Here is a 10,308-nt window from a genome sequence, read left to right as displayed (position 1 = left end):
TTCCAGTAAACCGAGTTTCGCATTAAGATCATATGATGTGTGAAGAGATGGCACGCGAAAACCTGCAATCACAAGAACAGATATTAAGTCCTGTTAAAAGCTAAAATATCTGCTACAGTGTACAGTTTCCCCGCAAATCGAGTTTCGTATTAGAATCACATGATGTGCGAAGAGATGGCAAGCGAAATCCACCCACCTACAGGTCAGTTATTATCTCCTCCTATAAGCTCGATTTCTGCTAAAACGTTCAGTTTTCCCGTAAAACGAGATCTGTAACAGGATCATATGATGTGCGCGAAGGTGGCAAGCGAAAGTCCCCCACCTCCAAGTCACCCATTACATCCTGACAAAAATTCAAATTTCTGTTGAAGCGTTCAGTTTTCCCGCAAATTGAGATTTGTAACAGGATCATATGAGGTGCCAGGAGGTGGCACGTGAAATTCCCCCACCTCCAGGTCACTCATTACATCCTGACAAAAATTCAAATATCTGTTAAAGCGTTCAGTTTTCCCGCAAATTGAGATTTGTAACAGGATCATATGATGTGCCAGGAGGTGGCACGCGAAATTCCCCCACCTCCAAGTCACTCATTACATCCTGACAAAAATTCAAATATCTGTTATAGCGTTCAGTTTTCCCGCAAATTGAGATTTGTAACAGGATCATATGATGTGCCAGGAGGTGGCACGCGAAATTCCCCCACCTCCAAGTCACCCATTACCTCCTGAGAAAAATTCAAATTTCTGTTAAAGCGTTCAGTTTTCCCGCAAATTGAGATTTGTAACAGGATCATATGATGTGCCAGGAGGTGGCACGCGAAATTCCCCCACCTCCAGGTCACTCATTACATCCTGACAAAAATTCAAATATCTGTTATAGCGTTCAGTTTTTCCGCAAATTGAGATTTGTAACAGGATCATATGATGTGCCAGGAGGTGGCACGCGAAATTCCCCCACCTCCAGGTCACTCATTACATCCTGAGAGAAATTCAAATTTCTGTTAAAGCGTTTAGTTTTCCCGCAAATTGAGATTTGTAACAGGATCATATGATGTGCTAGGAGGTGGCACGCGAAATTCCCCCACCTCCAGGTCACTCATTACATCCTGACAAAAATTTAAATTTCTGTTAAAGCGTTCAGTTTTCCCGCAAATTGAGATTTGTAACAGGATCATATGATGTGCCAGGAGGTGGCACGTGAAATTCCCCCACCTCCAAGTCACCCATTACCTCCTGAGAAAAATTCAAATTTCTGTTAAAGCGTTTAGTTTACCCGCAAATTGAGATTTGTAACAGGATCATATGATGTGCGCGGAGGTGGCACGCGAAATTCCCCGACCTCCAAGTCACCCATTACCTCCTGAGAAAAATTCAAATTTCTGTTAAAGCGTTTAGTTTTCCCGCAAATTGAGATTTGTAACAGGATCATATGATGTGCCAGGAGGTGGCACGCGAAATTCCCCCACCTCCAGGTCACTCATTACCTCCTGACAAAAATTTAAATTTCTGTTAAAGCGTTCAGTTTTCCCGCAAATTGAGATTTGTAACAGGATCATATGATGTGCCAGGAGGTGGCACGCGAAATTCCCCCACCTCCAGGTCACTCATTCCATCCTGACAAAAATTTAAATTTCTGTTAAAGCGTTCAGTTTTCCCGCAAATTGAGATTTGTAACAGGATCATATGATGTGCCAGGAGGTGGCACGCGAAATTCCCCCACCTCCAAGTCACCCATTACCTCCTGAGAAAAATTCAAATTTCTGTTAAAGCGTTCAGTTTTCCCGCAAATTGAGATTTGTAACAGGATCATATGATGTGCCAGGAGGTGGCACGCGAAATTCCCCCACCTCCAGGTCACTCATTACATCCTGACAAAAATTCAAATATCTGTTATAGCGTTCAGTTTTCCCGCAAATTGAGATTTGTAACAGGATCATATGATGTGCCAGGTGGTGGCACGCGAAATTCCCCCACCTCCAGGTCACTCATTACATCCTGACAAACATTTAAATTTCTGTTAAAGCGTTCAGTTTTCCCGCAAATTGAGATTTGTAACAGGATCATATGATGTGCCAGGAGGTGGCACGCGAAATTCCCCCACCTCCAGGTCACTCATTACATCCTGACAAAAATTCAAATATTTGTTATAGCGTTCAGTTTTCCCGCAAATTGAGATTTGTAACAGGATCATATGATGTGCCAGGAGGTGGCACGCGAAATTCCCCCACCTCCAGGTCACTCATTACATCCTGAGAGAAATTCAAATTTCTGTTAAAGCGTTTAGTTTTCCCGCAAATTGAGATTTGTAACAGGATCATAAGATGTGCTAGGAGGTGGCACGCGAAATTCCCCCACCTCCAGGTCACTCATTACATCCTGACAAAAATTTAAATTTCTGTTAAAGCGTTCAGTTTTCCCGCAAATTGAGATTTGTAACAGGATCATATGATGTGCCAGGAGGTGGCACGTGAAATTCCCCCACCTCCAAGTCACCCATTACCTCCTGAGAAAAATTCAAATTTCTGTTAAAGCGTTTAGTTTTCCCGCAAATTGAGATTTGTAACAGGATCATATGATGTGCGCGGAGGTGGCACGCGAAATTCCCCGACCTCCAAGTCACCCATTACCTCCTGAGAAAAATTTAAATTTCTGTTAAAGCGTTCAGTTTTCCCGCAAATTGAGATTTGTAACAGGATCATATGATGTGCCAGGAGGTGGCACGCGAAATTCCCCCACCTCCAGGTCACTCATTCCATCCTGACAAAAATTTAAATTTCTGTTAAAGCGTTCAGTTTTCCCGCAAATTGAGATTTGTAACAGGATCATATGATGTGCCAGGAGGTGGCACGCGAAATTCCCCCACCTCCAGGTCACTCATTCCATCCTGACAAAAATTTAAATTTCTGTTAAAGCGTTCAGTTTTCCCGCAAATTGAGATTTGTAACAGGATCGTATGATGTGCCAGGAGGTGGCACGCGAAATTCCCCCACCTCCAGGTCACTCATTACATCCTGAGAGAAATTCAAATTTCTGTTAAAGCGTTCAGTTTTCCCGCAAATTGAGATTTGTAACAGGATCATATGATGTGCCAGGTGGTGGCACGCGAAATTCCCCCACCTCCAGGTCACTCATTACATCCTGACAAAAATTTAAATTTCTGTTAAAGCGTTCAGTTTTCCCGCAAATTGAGATTTGTAACAGGATCATATGATGTGCGCGGAGGTGGCACGCGAAATTCCCCCACCTCCAAGTCACCCATTACCTCCTGAGAAAAATTCAAATTTCTGTTAAAGCGTTTAGTTTTCCCGCAAATTGAGATTTGTAACAGGATCATATGATGTGGCAGGAGGTGGCACGCGAAATTCCCCCACCTCCAAGTCACCCATTACCTCCTGAGAAAAATTCAAATTTCTGTTAAAGCGTTTAGTTTTCCCGCAAATTGAGATTTGTAACAGGATCATATGATGTGCCAGGAGGTGGCACGCGAAATTCCCCCACCTCCAGGTCACTCATTACATCCTGACAAAAATTTAAATTTCTGTTAAAGCGTTCAGTTTTCCCGCAAATTGAGATTTGTAACAGGATCATATGATGTGCGCGGAGGTGGCACGCGAAATTCCCCCACCTCCAAGTCACCCATTACCTCCTGAGAAAAATTCAAGTTTCTGTTAAAGCGTTCAGTTTTCCAGCAAATTGAGATTTGTAACAGGATCATATGATGTGCCAGGAGGTGGCACGCGAAATTCCCCCACCTCCAGGTCACTCATTACATCCTGACAAAAATTCAAATATCTGTTATAGCGTTCAGTTTTCCCGCAAATTGAGATTTGTAACAGGATCATATGATGTGCCAGGAGGTGGCACGCGAAATTCCCCCACCTCCAAGTCACCCATTACCTCCTGAGAAAAATTCAAATTTCTGTTAAAGCGTTCAGTTTTCCCGCAAATTGAGATTTGTAACAGGATCATATGATGTGCCAGGAGGTGGCACGCGAAATTCCCCCACCTCCAGGTCACTCATTACATCCTGACAAAAATTCAAATATCTGTTATAGCGTTCAGTTTTCCCGCAAATTGAGATTTGTAACAGGATCATATGATGTGCCAGGAGGTGGCACGCGAAATTCCCCCACCACCAGGTCACTCATTACATCCTGACAATAATTCAAATATCTGTTATAGCGTTCAGTTTTCCCGCAAATTGAGATTTGTAACAGGATCATATGATGTGCCAGGAGGTGGCACGCGAAATTCCCCCACCTCCAAGTCACCCATTACCTCCTGAGAAAAATTCAAATTTCTGTTAAAGCGTTCAGTTTTCCCGCAAATTGAGATTTGTAACAGGATCATATGATGTGCCAGGAGGTGGCACGCGAATTCTTGTTATCTCATACTTAATTATTTTACTTTTTGTAATATCAGATTCTCTATATAGTAGGAAATTATTGTTTTTGATTGAACCGCACGGACTTCTTATCTGTTTGTAATTTGTTTAATATTTTCTGGTCATCCATTTTTGCGTCACTTATTATTATATGGAGACGGATTTGGTGTATAAGGAATAGTTGGTGTAATGAAGATTTGGTTTTAAAAAAGAACACATTGAAATTTTATTCGTTATAAGCATTTATTTTTTTTTTATATGTTCATAGATACAATATATATTATATTTGCTAATTATATTTGTTTTCGCTTACTTATAATATTAACAGCTTTATAAAAAATAGCAAATTATTATTAATATTGTACAGTATGTTTATCTATAATCGATATCAGTACATCTTAGTAAATTTAATTTCTGTTTGCGCAATTTTTCGATCTTCTACGATGGATATCCTTCTATTCATTTAGTATGCAGCTTTGTGGCAAAATCTCCGTGTTATCGTTCTCTATGTTTTTTTCCTTTTGCGTAACTTCTCTATCTTCTTCTTTATTTTCACTATCTTCCTTAGTTGTCAAGTCTTTTCCAACTGTCTGGAAGTTATTTGATTACGTTGAGATGCATCTGGCCATCTGAAAAAGAAAATAATTAAATTATTTTTATCTTTCATATTTGTTTAATTTATTTTAACGATATTTAAAAAGTAGAATAACATCTCCTTCCTTCATTCTTTGCTCATAAAATTCTCCTATTGATAAGACTGGAGGAGTTGATTATCTTGCTCCATACATTTTCTTTCCCATCTCTCTGTCTCTCTCTCTCTTTTTATTATTTTTTATTTATTTTTGTTTATTTCTTTCTCTTTCGTATTTTAAATGTATAACTTAGGACGTAATTGATCAATAAATTCCATATACTTGGTATATAGTATATAACTGATTGACGACCATATATATATAATTGATATTATATTGAAAACTACGTATGTGTATGTGTGTGTGTTGTTTTTCTTTGGTATAATAGAAGAAAAAAGTATCTAATGGTTCGAATCTAGAAAGTGGAAGGTTGCTATTTTTCCTCGAAGTCCAAGCCCGGCGACGTAATCCTTGTGATCGGCACATCTTCCGGTTTCGTGGATCCCGAAGAAGAAGAAGAAGAAGAAGAAGGAGAAGAAGAAGATGGAGAATAAGAAAAAGAGAAGGAGAAGAAGCGTGTCCCCGCTTCGTAGAGGTCGGATCAGAACGAGGATCGGGGCAAAGCTGGTATTACCGGGAGGTAGCGGATCGAAATGGTGCGGGAAGAGAGAGGAGTCAGAGTAAGAGAAAGAAAGAAAGAAAGAAAGAAAGAAAGAAAGAGAGAGAAAGACAGAGATATCGTAAGATAAGAAAAAGGAAGAAAGAAGGAAAGAGAGATAGAAAGAGAGATGTTCGAGGATCGTGCGCCTCTGGCGTGATGTTCAGCTCGTGGAGGATTACTACCTCTCTCTGAGTGCCGGAAAGCGAGAGAGAAAGAGAAAGAGAAAGAGAAAGAGAAAGAGAAAGAGGGAAAAAGAAAGAGAGAAAGAGAGAGAGGCATCACGTCGTCAATCATGGTCCAGTTGCTTCTATGTACTACATACTCTCGCTGAACGCGGAGAGCGGGCCAGTACATGCTACTGCATTGTGCCGCACAATGTTCAATCATCTCTCCGTCGATTCCTTCGGCTTTAATTGAAGAAAGGGTCTACAGGGAGAAAGAGAGAGATATATATATATAAATAGAGAGAGAGAGAGAAAGAGAGAAAGAGAGAAAGAGAGAGAGAAAAGTGGGTAGTAGAAAGAGAAGAAAAAGAAGGAAGATAAGAAGAAGAAGAAGAAGAAGAAGGAGAAGAAGAAGGAGAAGGAGGACAACGACGACGACGACGACGACGACGACGACGACGACGACGAGGAAGAAGAAGAAAAGAAAGAGGAGGAGGTAAAGGAGGAGTGAAAAAAAGGAAAGCGCTATGGGGGTGTCGTTGACCCCAACGACGACGATATTGTGTACCACTTCAGCCTTTAAGTCCGGGTCTCGAAGAACCCAGCAAGGAATAAGGACCTCCTCAGCCACACTCAGCCGAGTCCTTGGGCTATGGATCATTAACCAGGGCGAACCGCGAAATACGAAATCGCGCCGAAAATCACGACCTTTTGAACCACCCTCTCTCTTTCTTTCTACCTCCCTCCCTCTCTCTCTCTCTCTCTTTCTCTCTATCTCTTTTACTTTCTCTCCTTTTCAGACTACTTTCTTTATCTTTGTTCCTGAGTAAAGTGAGAAGGAAATGGTAGGTAGGCAGGCAGGAAACTTGAGAAACGCGAAACTCTCCAATTTGTAGCGAAAGCCCGTCCTTATCGATTTCGTTGAAACCCTCTTCTGATGCTCGGAGAATATCGTCGAGTATTCTTCTTCGCAACAAGGAAATGTTCTTTCTTTCTTTCTTTTTCTTTCTCTATCTATCTATCTCTAGTTCTATCTTCTTCCTTCTGTAGATCTTCCTGCACATCTTTTACCTTTTCCTTCTTCTTCCGTAGATCTCGTCGACCAAGCTTGTCGTAGTTGTAACTGTCGTGGACTGTCGAGGCCTCAATTACCGATCTCAAGTGGCGAGTAAGAAGAGGGAAATATATCTCCCAATGTCACGAGGAGTATATATCGCAAGAGAAGGAGAGAGAAAGAGAGAAAGAAAGAAAGAGAGAGAAAGAGAAAAAGAACGTCGATTTACCTTTCGCTTCGATCCTCTCATGCGTGTAAAAAAAAGTCGACTCGCTGACGTTTCTTCCTAAGCGTTTTCTAGAAATTACGTATCTATTATCGGCCACGTACCCACCTAAACAGCTGCACATACGCACACACATATATATAGAGAGAGAATACCAAGAGATTTTCCATGGATATACATTGAACGTACGACGAGATATAACTATTACGTTTACTCCTCACGAGACTCCCGAGTTAATGTACGCGTAATCGATCTTACGACTTAAGTAGCCTCTCGCGTATCAGGAAATCTACTCGATAGAGAACCCGTAAGCGAGAGTTAGAAAGACGATTCGATAGAGAAAGACAGACGGACATATAGACAGACAAGTGGTAACATGTAACGACGACGTACCGTCACTTCGAGAGGTTTACGTAACGTTCCATATCCATAGTTCACAATTCACGAGTTCACCCTCGCTCAACGACGCAAAGGATTCAACTCGGCTCGTTCTCCATGAACAAGAGAGAAAGAGATACAACTTTACCCTCGGGCGAAGCAGCTACGGCAGCAACGCCGGCGCTACACGCTTCTCTTACTACGGTACTCTGCTAAAGCTAGAAAGAGAATATGAGAGAGAGACAGAGAGAGAGAAAGAGAGAGAGAGAGAGAGGGATAGATAGATAGCACACAGCATCCGCAGCACCTTCACAGCCGACTTCCGTACTCGCTAGTACGCGCGAAATGGGATCCATTTCGCGATTTCCTGCGAACACGATCCAATGGGGGCCTCCCTTCGAACGAACAGGAGGAGGAGGAGAAGTAGGAGGAAGAGGAGGAGGAGAAGGATGAACAGGAAGAAGGTCGAGGCGGATGGAGCCGAGTTCTCGTGGAATACAATGCCGCGAATCGCCGTTCTGTAGCGAATACGAGAGAGACAGACATATAAAGAGAAAATGAGAGAGAAAGAGAAATATATACAGAGAGAGAGAGAGAGAGAGAGAGAGAGAGAAAGAGATTCACTTCATGCCCTTCGGTTATGGTAAATGCACCGTAAGTCGAGATATAAACGCGCAGGTATACGCCCTGAGCCGCTTAAGTTACAAAACAGAGGCGGTAATTAGCTCGGTGGCGCCGTGTCTCGAAGTTTTCTTCTTCTCTATATGTTTCCATCGTTCATTCGTCTACTCTTGACTCCTTCTTCTTCTTCTTCTTCTTCTTCTTCTTCAATTTTTTTCTTTTTCTTCTTCTTTTTATCCCTTTAAGCAACGTCCAGGATAAATCCTTTCTTGCACGTTACCGCTCTCTTTACTTCTCTACGTTTAAACAGCATCTCCATACTCCTCTTTCTCCTCAACTTCCTAGCTAAGCTTTCTTTCTCCCTTTCTCTCTTTCTACGTGCGTATCTGTTTCTTTCTAATACATGTATAGGAGTTACGAGTACCAAGTATAATATCTTCCAAGGTTTATACCACCTGTCGTTAAACGATTATGTCACGGTACCTACGGTCTACGACGAGGATACTTTTCCTGATCGCTTCCATCCAACTGGAATTGCTTTCTTCGACAAGGACTATTGACGCACAAGTAATTTTAAAAGAGAAAAAGTAATATTGTATTTCGATGTCTTAGCTATTGAAAATATTTAATGATGATAATAGAGACATATAGTCTGGTTTAATTTTGGAAAGAAAGTAAGAAAACATAAAATAAAAGATATGCGTATGTATATTTCGAGAGAACTTTGAAGATCACGAAATAACCTTGAAAATCTATCACGTAGAATTTAAGTCCGTTCGAATCATTCAAGATATTGTTTAAAAGTAAATTATAGAGAAAAATGAAACTAAAAAAACAGACAGAAAGAGAGAGAGAGAGAGAGAGAGAGGTGGATAAAGAGAGCAAAGGTAACTCCATTGAACTATCATCCTCTTCCATTTCTCCCTAGCTCAGCTTACTACACAGCAAGAGAGGAAAGTGGATTGCAGAAGAGAATTATCCGGATGTTGGTGCACGCTTTGACCCTTCTCGGTTGTACCGATACTGTGCAACGTAGAAAATCCTGTTTCGCCGAGTGATGCATTAGGATAATGAATCCCGTGATAGGACGGTGTCGATGTTCCGTGTTTCTCTTCCGCCGGTAGATCGGTAATTTACTTGTCCGTTTGACAAACGGAGCTCATGAGAAGAGGCACGCGTGCGTGGATGATAGCTAAAGGATCGTGACTGGTTTTATCTAAGACGAATTTCATCGTCAAGGACGATACGCACCGAAGTTTCACACGAAATGAAAAGAAATTATTACTGATATATCTCCTTTACATATTTACTTACATCAAGCTTGTAATATAAAATATATTATAAGTGATATGCATTGGATACCAGATGACGAAGATTTTTCAACGAAAAAAGAGAACTATTGCGGAAGTTACATTTATATATACATACACACACACACGCATATATATATATATATATATATATATATATATATATATACAACAAGAACATAGATCTCTCTTGATGATTCTTCCACGAAGTTGTACAAAACGTTGTACATCGTCGAAGGATGAACGTCTGCCTTAGAATACAAATAAGTCATGGAGGTTATATTATCAGAAAGGCTTTTACGTGCATCGCCGAGCTCGTAAATCTGTCTTTATCGAATGCGTACGCGTGGCTGCCGTACCGTTATCCTCGTGACACGCGACACACACGCTGTTATCTCCTCGAACTGCGAAGGTCAAAAGCGGATGTTTGAAAGAGAAAGATAGATAGAGATAGAAACAGAGACAGAGAGAAAGACAGAGATAGAGATAGATAAAGACAGACAGAGAAAGAGAGAGAGAAAGAGAATGCTACGATCATCGATTCGTTCGCTCGTAAAAGTGGTCCGACGACTTCGACGACGCTTATAGCTGCGATACTTGGACCAAGGCTTGCTTATAAAATCCAACAGCAGGGCGGCGGTGGCGGCAGCGGCTGCTGCTTCCACGAGGATCCTTGGGATCCCTCGATCATCGAGCTTTCTCGATCAACGTGCTACCGGTGGTAGCGACGTGGACGTTGCGATAAAGCCTGCGAAGATTGGACAGTGATAGGAACGGAGGAAGGAACAGCAGGAGATCCTCAAGAGAAGGCGAGTCGAAAGCAAAGAGTGAAAGAGAAATAAAGAAAGAAGAAAAGAAAGAAAGAAAGAAAGAAACAAA

At 41.5% G+C, this 10,308-nt stretch overlaps 1 protein-coding gene across 4 annotated transcripts in view; it reads right to left on the bottom strand.

The window, feature by feature from the left end:
- Nucleotides 1–4,674: 4,674 nt before the first annotated feature.
- LOC127066277 (uncharacterized) overlaps nucleotides 4,675–10,308 on the bottom strand; it is a 155,391-nt gene continuing 149,757 nt past the window's right edge. For all 4 annotated transcript variants that reach the window (XR_007782330.1, XR_007782331.1, XR_007782332.1 and 1 more), the window contains one exon: nucleotides 4,675–5,012. The gene's annotated coding sequence lies outside the window, so the exon portion shown is untranslated. The remainder of the gene's footprint in view (nucleotides 5,013–10,308) is intronic.

This window comes from Vespula vulgaris, chromosome 9, assembly GCF_905475345.1.
Source record: "Vespula vulgaris chromosome 9, iyVesVulg1.1, whole genome shotgun sequence".
Classification (NCBI taxonomy): Eukaryota; Metazoa; Arthropoda; class Insecta; order Hymenoptera; family Vespidae; genus Vespula; species Vespula vulgaris.
The sequence above is the reverse complement of the archived record's forward strand: the minus strand, read 5'-3'. Positions and strand labels throughout refer to the sequence as shown.